The sequence below is a fragment of the Chenopodium quinoa genome, unplaced genomic scaffold (genome assembly GCF_001683475.1).
Source record: "Chenopodium quinoa cultivar QQ74 unplaced genomic scaffold, ASM168347v1, whole genome shotgun sequence".
Taxonomy (NCBI): Eukaryota; Viridiplantae; Streptophyta; class Magnoliopsida; order Caryophyllales; family Amaranthaceae; genus Chenopodium; species Chenopodium quinoa.
The window spans coordinates 1,733,775-1,750,645 of NW_018745177.1; positions in this window are offsets into that span (position 1 = coordinate 1,733,775).

Consider the following 16,871-nt stretch of genomic DNA (forward strand, 5'->3'; position numbering starts at 1 on the left):
CACGTCCAAGGGAATACCATCGAAGATTGTTTCGCTTGAAACAATCCTCTTCCGCTTTGATAATATTCCACGTCCAAGGGAATACCATCGAAGATTGCTTCGCTTGAAACAATCCTCAGTTGTTTTTGACAACTCTCCACAATCTAGGGAACGCCATCTTGCTGTTTTGATGTTCACTCGTCTCTGAACAAAGAGCTTCTTTTTTTGGATATGTTCACGCGCCTCTGAACAAAGAGCTTCTTTTTTAATACGTCCACACGTCTCTAAACAATAGAGCTTGAAATACATGTCCACGCATCTCTGGACAAAGAGCTTAATAATATGATTTCCACGCGTCTCTGGAGCAAAAGAGCTTGATGATAGGATGCCCACGTGTCTCTGAACAATGGAGCTTTTTTAATATATTTCCACGTGTCTCTAAACAAAAGAGCTTGAAAGGAATGTCCACGCGTCTCTGAACAATGGAGCTTTGATGATATGTCCACGCGTCTCTGAACAATAGAGCTTGATGATATGTCCACGCGTCTCTGAACAAAAGAGCTTGAATGATATGCCCATGCGTCTCTGAACAATAAAGCTTGAATAATATGTCCACGCGTCTCTGAACAAAAGAGCTTGAATGATATGTCCACGCGTCGATACTTGAACGTTTGTTGAGATAATATTTTGAAGAAAAATTTCCGAAGACCAACGCTTGTCAATCCCTAAAGCTCGCTTGAACTTTGCTTCCGCTATGCCAGTACGTCGGCGATTTGCTGCTTGTGAACCATTATGTCCGTGATAAGCCAACGCTTAGGCGCTTTAAGCTAAGTGAGACGATCTTTCATTAGGTCGATCACTTATGGCGACTGTAATCAAACCGACTACTTAATCATGTCAAATTGCTTATAGGGGCTAACTGGCACACCAAGGAACCCGAAATTGTTGTATGAGGTCGAAATCACCTTTCTGAGAGGCTTCGAGCTCTATCGCTGCTGAAATATCTCTGGCGCCAAGAATTGGCTCTGTCGCCAGACACTGTGATCTAGCGTCAGGCGCTAAAAGCTATTGCCAGACGCGAGATGTTTCCGTCTGGCGCTGGAGTAGGGTCTTCCCTATTCTACTGCACCTGTATTTATTTTTTACTATAGAACTTTGCCAATTTTTTTAGTTATTTTAGGGTTGAACTAAAGTTTAATGTCGCTTGACTCATTGACAAGACACGGCTCAAGGCATAAACTTGACTCGCTGTGATTGACTGACTCGAGGTTTACTCGACTCAAAGTGTTTGACACATGTGTGCATAGTGTTGACTCAATGTGATAACACAACATGACTCAATGTGAACATGACTCGTGTGTGCATTGTAATGTGATCGTGGCGACTCAAAAATGCAAAATGGAAAAAATTTTCCGTCATTTTTGTGGAGGGTACCGACTTTCTCCCGAAAAAGAAAGACGCGAAAAAAAAGAAAGAAGCGAAGTTTTTGAAGATGCATGTTGTATGAGCTTAGTCAAATGTCATTTGATACTATCTCTTAAGGTGCAAGAATTAATTCATCCTAGGTTATCTCAATGGTTGACTCAATGATGAAAGCATTTGGGTAACTTAGGCACGGAAGCTAAGCACTTCGTACTTCGTGATGCAATGACAATTATGATTGATGAGTGATGTTGATATGACAAGGCATGCTTCAGCGTTGTGTTAAGATTTCATGGCAAAGGGTTCCTAAAAGAAAGTATATTTGGTCATGTATCTGTGCGATGTGTGTGATAGTGACACTGAAGTTAGGCCGCAAGGGCTAAGTGTGTGGGAAAATAATATTATTTTTTAAAAGAGTCAAATGGTGGTGACTCTTAGGCTAGGTAAGCTAATGATGTAGGGATCAAGCCCCCAAGTCTAGCTCTAAGTAAATAGGGATGAGCACCGGGATCCCTTGATATGATCAATTGTGAATGTAAATATGAATGCATTTTTATTACGGCCGCACCTCGATGTGAGGTTGCCTACGTATCCGTTAGGAATCAGGCCGAACGTCGCTCTAGCCGAACCTCGCACAAGTGTATGTATACCTCAAAAAAGTCTTTTAAGGGTTCTAACATGGTTAGGCTAAAGGTTAAAGAAGAAGGGGATAAAAAGGCTCAAGACCCTAGATAAGCCCCCAAGGTGTGCAACCTTGCTTTTTAATCTTTATATTTTTATGCTTGAGTTTCTACTCTTTTTTAGCTCTTTTTGCTTTAGCATTTATTTTATTTTTATAAGTGTGGGCAATCCCGATCATGCGGTCTATCACTCACTTGGCATTCATGTGTCTCAGTGTAGGGAATAATTTCAAGCGTTAATCCCCTAGCTTGAACCCCACTGTGATCATACACTAAAGTACGGTGGCGTCCAAAAGGGGAGAAGATAGAGAAAAAGAGTCGCCAACAAGTTTTAGGAACTTGTAAACCGTTCACAGGGTGAAGGTTACACCCCTTAACGATCCAAGAGATCGTCAACTCTATAGGGTCTTGAACCAAATAAGGTTTCGGGGATGAAGGTACAAATCCAACCTAAAAGAGATTGAACCTGCCCTGATAATAGGCCTCTACTTTATTCTGATCGTATTCATGTGCGCTTTCTGACTAACATACAATCAATAGGATTAACCCTAAACCTGTTTATCTATGTTGGTTGAATTTAAATGCACAAATAAATCTATTATTGGCGATCACTTGAATTATAATCAAATTAAATTAACCCTAAACAAGATTATTAATTATCTTATTAAGCGTGATTACAAGTACAAATTCCCTTTAAATATGCATAAAAGGTGTGATCAAGCAATAACAATAGATAATCAAGCAACATAATAAATAATCATAATAACAATTATAATTATCAAAACAATAATCATCATAATAACAATAATAATAATCATAATCATAATAATCATGTTAAAGCATAATAATAGCAAGATCCTAGGCATGATACTAACAAACCCTAGAACTTCACTAAGCATAAAAAAATCAAATCTTTAGCCCTAACATGATACTAACAATCATAAATATTAGGAAGAATATAGGAAGCATCATACTTTTAATCATACTTGATATTAAAGTTACCCTAGACATGATACTAGGAATCATAATAACAATCTAAGCATGAACTCTACATCATAATATCAATATAAACCATTAAAGTACTTACTTTGATGCCTCGTATCTCTTTCTAATAACAAAATACACGCGTTAGTAACTTCAAGGAAAATAATAATCAAAACAATAATTAAATAATTGAAATAGAGATTTGGGACCAAACCCTCAGAAATTAAACCTTTCACGTCTAGGGCGAAGACAACTTCGAATATGGCTAGGTTTATCTAGATCTAATGAATGCGGAATTTTGTACGTAAAAGGCTAGTTTAGAAAAGGAGAGAGAGAGAGAGAAAGTAATCAAGAGAATCTTGACGAGGGTTGGTGAATGGTTATAGATGAAAACTGGTTATCGAAAACGGAGTTTTTAATACGTTATTTATAGAGAAAACCAGCCAAAAGGCGCCAACAACCAGCGCAGGCGCCAAAGCTGGCACCAGGCGCCAAGCGTAGCGCCAGGCGCTACAGCCGGCGTTTGGCGGTGCTTTAGAAAATCAAGCATTTTCTTGAAATCAAATAAAAATTACCGTACAGGAGGATAAAATCGTATTTTTCCTTAAAAATGCTCTTTTATTTTAATTAAAACTTTGAAAAGTCAACAAAAGTCAATTTATCAATGCTAATTGATTTAGGAATGAAAAGAACCTTCTAGAAGAATCTAGAAGACTAAAACCATTCCTAATTGCATTAGGAATGATAAATCCTATTAGGCCCTCCCCTAGATCATTGGGCCGCATATAAAGTTCAAACCGGGCCCAGTTCAGTAAATTGGCCATAACTTCCTCAATATTCATCGGAATTGGGCTTATAATATATCGTCGGAAAGCTCTTGTCAAGCCCCATCCATTTACGCTACTATTGAACCCATATAATGGACTAAACAAACTGTATTTCTGTTTTCTTAAAATTAGTTTTCAAAAACAAAGAGAAGAGAAAAGAAATTAAAACTATTCGCAACACTAGACTTTCCACACTTTCACTTCATTCGATTATGATTCGACACGAAAGGTACTCATCACTGGGTTTGGTTTTGGGGAGACACGAATGGGTGTCTACAGAAGCCCCCACTTTGACTGAGTTTGGAGAAACGCAAGTTTCGAAAACAAAAGTCAAAGTATCGATAGGGACGGAGAATGATTTAGAACGTTCTGCGATCCTAAATCATTCTTTTAACGCCGATACCTGCAAACTAGCGTTAGTTATACAGATAAAAGAGTTAAGAAACGCGTATCTTGCACCATCGAGCACACGTCTCTGAAAGTAACCAATTTGTTGTTGCTTTACTGTTGTTTTGATGACCTCCTGCCAAGAGAATGCCATCCCGCCTGAAAACCGCTACGCTCGTAACTGCTTCCAATATTGAAGATTGCTTCGCCTGAAACGATCCTCCTCCGCTTTGATAATATTCCATGTCCAAGGGAATACCATCGAAGATTGCTTCGCTTGAAACAATCCTCTTCCGTATTGATAATATTCCATGTCCAAGGGAATACTATCGAAGATTGCTTCGCTTGACACAATCCTCTTCCGCTATGATAATACTCCACGTCCAAGGGAATACTATCGAAGATAACTTCGCCTGAAATCACCTTCTGTTACTTTTTGACAACTTTTCACAATCTACGGAATGCCATCTTGCTGTTTGTTTTGATGATCTTCCGCAATCTAGGGAACGTCTTCGATCAATGTTGCTACATCTCGAGCCTTTTCTTGAATCATAGTGACAACCTTTCCAATCATAGAAAAAGTCGTCGAAGACCGCCTCATCATGAACCGCTCTTCTCATATCTTGGTGAAAACCTCCACAATCCTAGCGAACGCCGTCGAAGACCGCCCATCTCGTGCTATCTTCTCAAATCTTGGGTGACAACCTCCACAATCTTAGCGAATGCCGTTGAAGACCGCCCATCTCGTGCTATCTTTTCAAATCTTTTCTCAAATCTCAGTGACAACCTCCACAATCTTAGCGAATGCCGTCGAAGACCGCCCATCTCGCGCTATCTTCTCAAATCTTTGGTGGCAACCTCCACAATCTTAGCGATCGCTGTCGAAAATAACTTTACTTGAAGTCATCCTTAGTTGTTGCGATAATATTCTGAAGAAAAATTTCCGAAGATCAACGCTTGTCGATCTCTAAAGCTCGCTTGAACTTTGCTTCCGCTAAAACCAGTATGTCGGTGTCTCCGTGATGAGCCAATACTTAGGCGCTTTAAGCTAAGTGAGACGATCTTTCGTCAAGTCGATCACTTATTTGCGGTTGTAATCAAATCGACTACTCAATCATGTCAAATTGCTCATAGGGGCTAATTGGCGTACCAAGGAACCCAAAATTGTTGTTCTGAGAGGCTTCGAGCTCTATCGCTGCTGAAATATCTCTGGCACCAAGAATTGACTCTGTCGCCAGACACTGGGATCTAGCGTCAGACGCTATATGTTTTCGTCTGGCGCTGGAGTAGGGTCTTCCCTGTTCTGCTGCACCTGTATTTATTTTTGACTATAGAACTTTGCCAATCTCTTTAATTATCTTAGGGTTGACCTAAGGTTTAACGTCGCTTGACTCATTGACTTGACACGACTCAAGGCATAAACTTGACTCGCTGTGATCGACTGACTCGAGGTTAAATCGACTCGAAGTGAAATGACACGTGTGACTCATGACCCGTGTGTGCATTGTATTGATTCGATGTGACTCAAAAATGCAAAAAGCAAAAATTTTCCGTCATTTTTGTGGAGGGTACCGACTTTCTCCCGAAAAAGAAAGACGCGAAAAAAGAATCAAAGTTTTCAAATGCATGTTGAATGAGCTCAGTGAAATGTTGTTTGATATTATCTCTCAAGGTGCAATGATTAACCCATCCTAGGCTATCTCAATGGTTGACTCAATGATGAAATCATTTGGGTAACTTAGGCACGGAGGCTAAGTACTTCATACTTCGATGCAATGATGAGTGATGTTTATATGATAAGACATGCTTCAACTTTATGTTAAGATTCCATGACAAAGGGTTCCTAAGGGAAGTATATTTGGTCCTGTATGTGTGATGTGTGTGAAAGTGACACTAAAGTTAGGCCGCAAGGGCTAAGTATGTGGAAAGATATATTGAAAAGAGTCAACTGGTGGTGACTCTTAGGCTAGGTAAGCTAATGATGTAGGGATCAAGCCCCCAAGTCTAGCTCTACATGAATAGGGATGAGCATAGGAGATCTCTTAATATGATCATGGTGTAAGTGTGTGAATGTAAATATGAATACATTTTTATTACGGCCGCACCTCAATGTGAGGTTGCCTACGTATCCGTTAGGAATCAGGCCGAACGTAGCTCTAGCCGAACCTCGCACAAGTGTGTATACCTAAAAAAGGTCTTTTTAAGGGTTGTAACGTGGTTAGGCTAAAGGTTGAAGAAGAAGGGGATAAAAGGCTCAAGACCCTAGGTAAGTCCCCCAAGGTGTGCAACCTTGCTTTTGAAATCTTTATTCTTATGCTTGAGGTTTTATACTCTCTTTTTTAGCTCTCTTTTTTTGTTGTAGCATTTATTTTATTTTTATAAGTGTGGGCAATTCCGATCATGCGGTCTATCACTCACTTGGCATTCATGTTTCTCAGGCACGGTACCGAGCACTCGATAAGAGATGCAATCTGAGACGTGTTCATATCAAAGACATTGGAACACTTGCCCTTTTGTACACTTTATTTATTTATTTTTGCTTTTATTTTTAATGCTATTTTGATCTTTTGAATCACTCAAGATTTTGTTCTTTGAAAATTGCATAAGTTACACACTATCCCATCCCTAGGTTAGGTAGATGTAGGTTGAAAAAAAGAAGGGTCTATCGTTAGACGAGGCTCAAAGTGGTTTATGAAGAAAGGATTGTAAATTTGAAAGGTGAAAGGAGATATGATGTGGCTACAAGGGGTGCCTCAAATCATTGGTATACCTTGTGCTTAATTCAACATGGATTTTTTTTTTAAATGCAATATAATGAAATGATCATATATAAGGAAATAAATGCTCATTTTATTAAAAAGGGGAAAAGAAAGAATCTACAAAATTAATCTAAGGGAAAAGAAAGATGTCTATGCTAGACTTATTGGGGAAAGGGTAAATAAAAAAGAAATAGAAAAAAGAGGTCACGAAATCTTGTCGTTGAAGCTCGCCTCTTGTCTTGTGTTGTTTTCTTTATCATCACTCGCTCTTCTTGTTAACTGGAGGCATGGGAAGCTTGTTATTATCAATCAAATGTTGGATAGCCTCTTTTAGCTTCCAACAGCTCTCAGTAGCATGACCCCTACCTTGATGGTACTTGCAGCGCACATTTGGATTCCAACTAGGCACTCTCTTCTCAAGTGGGGGATCTTGAAGAGGTCCAATAGGAGTAATGATTCCCTTGGCATGGAGTCGATCGAAAGCATCATCATAGCTAATTCCAATAGGGGTAAAATCCCTTTTTTGTTGCTTTCTGAATCCTAAGATCTCATTAAGGTCGAAAGTACCAACACTGTTACTAGAGTAGGTGTTTTCGGAAGAAGAAGGATAGTCGTTCTTCTTCCCTTTACAGCCACTGTTACTATCATTACTAATCTTGGCCTTCTTGTCGCGCGGAGGAACATGAAGGAGATTTGAATCAATGAAGTCTTGAACATGATCCTTGAGGGCGAGACACTTTTCAGTAGTGTGACCGCGACCTCTATGGTATCGATAATAGGAATTTGGATCCCAATTGAGAAAACGTTTTCCAGATGGAAGGTCTTGACTGGGACCAATGGAGTGAATATGACCTCGATCATGAAGACAATCAAAACCTTCATTGTAAGTCATTCCTATTGGTGTGTACTCTTCAATGGTCCGTTTTTCCCGTGGCTTAGGAGCATCGAGTCCTTCATTAAACCCTTGGCGAGAATTTTGTTCGATGACCATCACCCGATTTGCTAGTCCTTCTACCACATTCAAGAGCATGGCAATGACATCTTGCAATTTTCAGACGTCCTCTTTTAGACTTGACGAGTCTTCCATGGTATTATCTAAGAAAAGACTTTCATCCTCCTCAATCATGGCCACTTCATCAAGAGAGGTTATATAAGCTGTCTCGATCATGGGCTCTCCTACGAGTGTGATAAGAAGTGATGGATCAAAGGATGTCTGATCTTCTTCGATGGCTAGAATCTCGGAAGTTTCATTGTTATCGATCAAATCTTAAATAGTTTCTTTGAGTTTCCAACACTCCTCAGTGTCGTGACCCTTTCCTTGGTGATATTTGTAGTGGTTATTAGGATCCCACTTAGGTGGCCTGGCTTCTGGAACTGGATCTTTGATAGGCCCTATGGGCATGACTAACTTTTCTTAAACACCATCACGTATTTATAAGCTAAATAATTAGCCTAAAAATCTATAAAACAAATTCTAATCTAACTAGGAAACTAACTCTAACTTGTAAAGATAATATTTTGCAAATATGATCTTTAAAGTTAAGCTTATCTTATACTAACCGAATTAAACTAACAAAAATATCCTAATAAATTTGGTCATCTAATAATAAACTAAAAATAACAATAAAAATAATTATAATAACAATATTGATGCCTTGGAACCGCATCACTAGTCCTTTGTGATGTAGCTTCTCGAAAGCTATTTCATAACTCATACCAAGTGGAGTGAACACTCTTTTCGACCTTTGGATTCGTGATTTAGAGGCATTTGTGGTATGTACTCCATTAATGGGAGTGGAAGAAGAAGGATGGTAGTTCTTCTTTCCTCTCGCACTATTATCTTTCAGAAGGTCATCTTCAATGTCAATACCTATATTATACACAGCCTTGAAAGTATTCAAATTGTGTTGGTATTTTAAGTGCTTTGAATACTTCCCTTGGAGATTCTTGATAAACATCCTCACAGATTCCTTTTCAGTGGTAGTTTTGACCATATTAACAGAAGTTTCCCTCCAATTGTTGAAGAAATAAGTGAACCCTTTGTTTTCTTTTTGTTTCAACATCTCAAGTTGTCTGTGGTCTATTTCGTCTTGGATGTTGCACTTATATATATCTATGAAAGCGTTTGCTATGGACTCCCAGGTGGAGGTTTTCTCTTTCTCGAGAGAAAAGAACCATTGCTGGCAAACGGTCTCAAGAGATAGTGAGAACAGAGAGGGGAAAACCTTCTTATCGATACCCTCAATGTTCATTATAGTTTCGAAAGCTCTTAGATGGAAGTAAGGGTTATCTGTTGCCTTGAATTTAGGGATGTCAGTGGCGTGGAACTTATGCGAAAGAAGTTCCTTGTCCAGCGAGACCCCTTATGAACTCATGCCCTGGAATTTATAGTCACTAGATAGCTTTCTCAAACTTTCTTGCATGAGGTTCATTTGTTGTTGCTTCACAAGGTCATCAATTTTGAGGGTTAAAGCCTTTAACACCTCAGTCACGTCATTCAATTGATTCCTAAGTTCATTGACCTCTTCTTGACTTGCCATTATCTTTTTAGCCTTCCTCTTTTGATGAATCGGTTTATCAAAAAGAGAGACTTTAACAAAGGTGTTGTCCTTGATTAATCGCCCTTCTCTCCTTGACCAAGTACTGTGGAAAAGGGATTTGGGGATATTCATTATTAATTATTTGACTTAAACTCTATTCAACATGAAATGGGTGGAGGAGGCAAAGAAAGATGGAATAGAATGTGAAGAAAATGATATAGATGGAGGGATATGAAGAATTAGGAATAGAATGTACCCCCAACTCAAATGACGGAAAAAACCGACTCATGCACAAACCTAAGACACGGTCATGGTGTTATGTACTCGAAGTGTGTGCTGAGACTAGTGAGTGTAGGTGACATACTTGGACTCGTGTCACGACCATGTGGCTAGACTATGTGACTAGATTCAATTAATGACTTAACAAGGTATGATTAGTCAGAATTAATTAGAAAACTGTTCAATTAGACACAAGGTGATGACTCGAGCAATGAACCGAACTGTCGCCAAAACGACAGGAATGGCGCCTCTCTTTGCAGTGTAGTGCCAGACGACAGAGCTGTCGCCAGGCGCCACACTCCACAGAGTGGCGCTACAGTTTAGAATTTGGCGCCAATGGTGGAGCTTCAATCTGAGATTGTTTTCGGTGTTATTAATCAACAGGGGCATGCCTAAAGTCGTACTAGGTCAATTCTGATTAAAATATTAGACTTTATTTATTCGAGTTAATCAATTAATTAATAAGGAAAATTTCTTTAAGTCATTAATTCATTAAATTTCAACACAAGTCAAACAAACGGTTAAGAAAACATATATATGCACAACAACTAATGCACAATTAGTCAAGTAGGCACAATATGATGCAATGAGTTTGCAACCTAACCATGGCTCTAGATCTCTAAAGTTCGGGATATGGTTTAGTCAGTAGAGGGTCCATGGTTAATTGTCCGGATGCACCGCGCGGAAGCCTAACCGTGAAGGGTTGGCGCGAGTGGATGGGACACCGCGAGTTTTAGAAAAACTCGCTTCCATGGTTTGGTGAATTCAACATTCTCGGACGTACCCTTTGTTGTTCAGAGCGTTCAATCAGGTAGATGGAGCATGAATTCCCAGAGGGTTATGTCCATATGTAGAACACATATGGGTTTCGGAAAAGTGAGAAAAACTCAATCAGGAAGTAGGATCGAGCAAACAATGCGAAAAACTGGTCGGAATTAGAACACATATTTCTGGCTCGGTATTGTAAGAATTTAGCGCCAGCAAACAGAGGTTGGCGCCAGGATTTAGCTGTAGCGCCTAGCGACATGGCTGTCGTCTGGTGCTACGGTTAACTGTCTGGCGCCAGCTTCTGTTCGCTGACGCTAATTCCTACATGCCTCAGCAGCTTTCTGTGCTCGATAAAATTTTCCAGTTTCGCGCAGTGTTATTTCGGACCTAGTTGTGAAAGATATTTCTCAAATTTCCTACGTGTAAAATCCTATGTTTTAACTCATTACGGATGGTCTTTCCAATGAGATCTTTTTTATGCATATGACAATAATGTTAATAAAAATTACGCACATGAAATACTTAGAACGTTTCGAGTCTCATCCACTCATTCTAAATCATTGCCGAAACAAATTCAGGAATTAAAATAGAAATCCTCCCCAGTGGAGTCGCCAAAAACTGTAGGGAATATTTCAAGCGTTAACTCCCTAGCTTGAACCCCATTGTGACCATACACTAAAGTATGGTGGCGTCCAAAGGGAAAGAAGATAGAGCAAAAGAGTCGCCAACAAGTTTTTTAGGAACCTGTAAACCGTTCACGAGGTGAAGGTTACACCCCTTAACGATCCAGGAGATCGTCAACTCCATAAGGTCTTGAACCAAATAGGGTTCGGGGATAAAGGTACAAATCCAACCTAAAAGAGATTGAACCTGCCCTAATAATAGACCTCTACTTCATTCAGATCGTATTCATGTGCGCTTTATGACTACCATACAATCAATAGGTTTACCCTAAACCTGTTTATCTATGTTGGTTGAATATTAATGCACAAATAAACCTATTATTGGCGATCACTTGAATTATAATCAAATTAACTTTAACAAGATTATTTATTATCTTATTAAGCGTGATTACAAGTACAAATTCCCTTTAAACATGCATAAAAGGTGTGATCAAGCAATAACAATAAATATCAAGCAACATAATAATCATAAACAATTATAAAAATAATCACAATATTATAATCATAACAATCATAATTAAAAATAATCATCATAACAATAATTATAACAATTATAATCATAAATCATAAAAATAATCATAATAATGTTAAAGCATAATAATAGCAAGGTCCTAGGCATGATACTAACAAGATTAATAACAAACCCTAGCATGTCACTAAACATTAAAAATCAAATATTTAACCCTAACATGATACTAACAATCATAAATATTAGGAAGAACATAAAAGGCATCATACTTTTAATCATACTTGATATTAAATTTACCCTAGACATGATACTAGGAATAATAATAACAATCTAAGCATGGTTTCTACATAATAACATCAATAAAAACCATTAAAGTACTTACTTGGATGCCTCGTACCTCTTTCTAATAACAAAATACACACGTTAGTAACTTCAAGGAAAATAATAATCAAACAACAATTAAATTAAATAATTAAAATAGAGATTTGGGACCAAACCCTCAAAAATTAAAACCTTTCACGTCTAGGGCGAAGGCAACTTCGAATAATGCTAGGTGTATCTAGATCTAATGAATGCAAAATTTTGTATTTGTGAAAAAGCTAGTTTAGAAAAGAGAGAGAGAGAAAGTAATCAAGAGAATCTTGATGAGAGTTGGTGAAAATTCGTGATTGGAGATGATTGTTGATGAATGTGGATGAAAATTGATGAATGTTGATGAATGAAAATGGAGTTTTTACGACGTTATTTATAAAGAAAATCAGCCAAAAAGATAAAATATCAAAACAGTGTTCTGGCGTAAATAAAATTGAATTATCGCCAACGCTGGCTATTGGCGCCAAACGCCAACATTAGCGCCAGGCGCCAATGCTAGCGCAAGGCGCTACACCTGGCGTTTGGCGCTGATTCAGAAATTCACGTGTTTTCTTAAAATCAGATAAAAATTGTCGTACAGGAGGATAAAATCAATCGTATTTCCCTCAAAAAATGTTCTTTGATTTTAATTAAAACTTTGAAAAGTCAACAAAAGTCAACTTATCAATGCTAATTGAATTAGGAATGAAAAGAACCTTCTAGAAGAATCTAGAACACTAAAACCATTCCTAATTGCATTAGGAATGATAAATCTATATTAGGCCCTCCCCTAGATCATTGGGCCGCATATAAGGCTCAAACCGGGCTTAGTTCAGTAAATTGGCCATAACTTCCTCAATATTCATCGGAATTGAGCTTATAATATATCGTTAGAAAGCTTTTGTCAAGCCCCATCCAACTACACTACTATCGGACCCATATCATGGACCAACCAAACTGGATTGACTGCTTTCTTAAAATAAGTTTTCAAAAACAGAGAGAAGAGAAAAGAAATTAAAACTATCCGCAACACTAAACTTTCCACACTTTCACTTCATTCGATTATGATTCGACGTGAAAGGTACTCATCGCCGGGTTTGGTTTTGGGGAGACACAAATGGGTGTCTACAACTATCTTACATTATGTGGACAATATTTTATTTCGTATACAAGGACATGATTTGCTAACTTATACGAATTTCGGAATTGAGTAGTACGTGTACCTGGGTTTTCAAACTATAGCTTTAGAGTGTTTGTTGTTTTGTGCATTTTTGATCTTAGCACCTATATTTGTAAGTCCCAACATCACCCATATTAGTATCTTATTGACTTCATATAGTTAAGTATGCTTTGAAAATTTTATTTATTAGCAAAACTACAATGGCTTCTAAGGAAAGGACATCATGGAACAATGAGGATATTGAGATTTTTTGGATTTAATAAAAGAAAACAAAAAGTCAAGAGGTGGCAAGTATAATTGGGACACAATTGTATTACGTTTGAATGCACAATGAGGATATTGAGATATTTCAGTGTTTATTTTTTTTAATATTTGGAATTATCAAAATGCTAATATTTTCATATTTTATTGCTTTTATTTTAATATATTGTTATATATATACTCATATTACCAATATGTTACACAATATGTTTCAAGAATGACAAATAATGTCTAATAAAGTCTTATAAGTATTAATAAAGTTTAATAAGGTCAAATAAGTGAAAATAAGTGTTAATAAGGTGTAATAAGTTCAGATAAGGGTTGATAAGTTCAGTTAAGTTCAGATAAGTTCAGATAAGTAAAAATCAGGTGAATAGAACACACCCTAGAACCTATGATTTTCAAATTATAAAATAAAAATATACTTATAATTTAGTTATTTTCAATAACTGTACATACATAATTTTATAGTATTATTTTTTTTGTAACATGTTATTTGAAGTACTTTCGGATTATGAGATGGATTTTTTAAGCACTAAATGGTTGTAGTATAGATTTTTATATCATATTTTTGGATTGAAATCAATTTGATTGTTATATAATTTTTTATTTTATGTAACTTTTTGATTGAAGTTAATTATGAACTAGATCCTTTTTTTCCCTTCATATATTCACATGTTATCAATACTTGATGGTGACTCACTATCCGGAGAATCCTGGATCGGCCACTAACTTTAATTGACAAGCAAGTTTATTATCAAAGAGACAACTTAATTATCCCCATATAAGAAGTGGAGTGATGATAATTAAGGGCACATGAAATAAGAAGAAACACGAGCTAATGATCAAATATAGCTTTGCTTGCTTAATTAATAATGGGATGTGCTACCAAAAATGGCCGTAGAAAGAGAGATAACAAGGCAAAGAAAAATCAAAAGAATAGAATACTGCCCTCACAATAGTCTAAATAAAAATATGATTTAACTTTGGGTTGAGGGTATATCATATAACTAATATATAGAGCTAAACTTTTAGTCAGGTCACGAGACAGCGACACTTGGCATTTCAACTTTTCGCCAAGTGTTTTTTCGCCAAGTGTCGTGCCACGTTGGATATATTTGAATAGAATTCAGAAGATAAAAAATAGTTTAGAATTCTATATGGATAGAATTTTAGGATAAAATTGTTAGTTAAAGTTTTATTTTCGATAAAATACCAATTTTTTAGATGTACAAATTGAATTGTATTTTATTCAAAAAAAATTATTAGATTATAATTCTAAAAATTATCATATAAATTTACTTTTTTATATCATAATATTTTTTGGAGCGAAGGAATTACTTCAAGGAGTAAAACATACATTTATAATATATACTAACCGGTTAAAATAATATAGTTCACAATCTAATAGAATTTATAACTATGTAGACCTATCAATTAGGGTCGGGTCATGAGTAATCTCGGATCGAGTCACTTCAGGTTACGAGTCAAAACTGTTCAACCCTTGCCCAAAGTTTTGGGTTCGAACCAACCCGACGGGATTTGAACAATACATTTATTTAATTTAATTTATTTTTTGCTAATTTTTAGTTTTTTTTATGTATTAAATCGAACATTTCCACTAATATTATTAGGCATTACATGTCCACTAATCTCACAAAAGCACATCAATTCCTAACTAATTTTATATCAATGATATATTTTAAAATTTGATATATATAGAATAAAAATTTATCTTAAAATTTAATAAACAACCGGGGCATCGCACGGGGCACAATATATATATATATATATATATATATATATATATATATATATATATATATATATATAGATCATTTAAAAATTCATACCACAATTATAATAAGGTTTATATTTATAAAAACAGACTTTAAAATTTACAAATGTACAGGTATTACACATCATGTAACATTCCAGATTTACTAACAAATAATAAACAATAAAAAAAGGAAAAATAGATAACCTTTAAATAAAATTGTGGAAGCATACACCTGAATAGGAGGTGTTACTGCCACACTCGACAACCTGTCAAGTGTTAAGGCTCACACAATCCCAAAAATCACAATCCAATAAACTTGGTGAGCTATTTATACAACTATATAAACTCATTTTAGCAAACTAATCGAAAGACTTGAGCTCCTTAAGTTACGATCATCACTTGATTAACCTGTCACAACCTTGGCTGCTCACCATTAAGGAAAAATTCCAAAATAGATCGTCACAGGGCCACCATAAGAAAAAGACATGGCCGCAAACACAAGTAGCACAACAAAAACAACACACACACGTCAGCAAAAGCTGAGTAATCACCACACACAGAATACAAAAAAATAATTGAATAATCAATATTACTAGGTCACTTAAATAATGTAGATCGAAACTACATTACACATTGTACACTAAAAATAACCTTTGTTTGACTCAACCTCGAATAATAATACAATCATTCACTCAATTAACTTATGACCAATAAGTGTGCCATGCTCTTTGTTTTATACCTAGCCTTGGACATGGGTAATTCGAATAAATAAACCAACAAGTATAAAAACTTGAATACTCTCAATAACCAGAAAAACACCTTGAACCAGACTACATATGGGTCAATTCCCATTGCAGGGGACCATAGAAAAATAATAAAGATTGTACCTCATTTTTAACTAATGATTATCATCTTCTTACTAACATGCCATGGACTAAGGTCTATAACGCCGAGCCTCAAACCAAGAACAAAATAATCATTCTCAACCTTTTAATCTCATACGCAATCAAATAATCATTCATAAACAATCTCAACAATGGCACATGTTCCAAATAATATAACACAACATGCATACTCAATTCATAAAATGTATGCCTCAACTCTTACAAGCAATAAAACTAATACATAAACATAATCAATTCTCAAACCAAAAATAACACTCTGCATTAACAACCCTAAAACCTCGATAAAACAATACTCCCTATAGAAACGACATTAGAAACCCTAGAAAAAAAAACATAAGCAATCAATACAACAATAATAACAAGACAATTAAATCAGTTCATATCATAAAAATATATAGATCAATCACATATATAAACTCAAACATATAAATATCAAATCATACAATAATAATATAAAGCAATAATTATACAAACAATTCCAAAGTAAATCCGTGTGATTACACATAATAAATAATACAATCAAGCATCTCCAAATTGATAAGTGTGATTATCTTCCGAAAAATAAAACTCCAAGATTTATCAATAATGAAACTAAGGTCACGCATGAACAATATTCT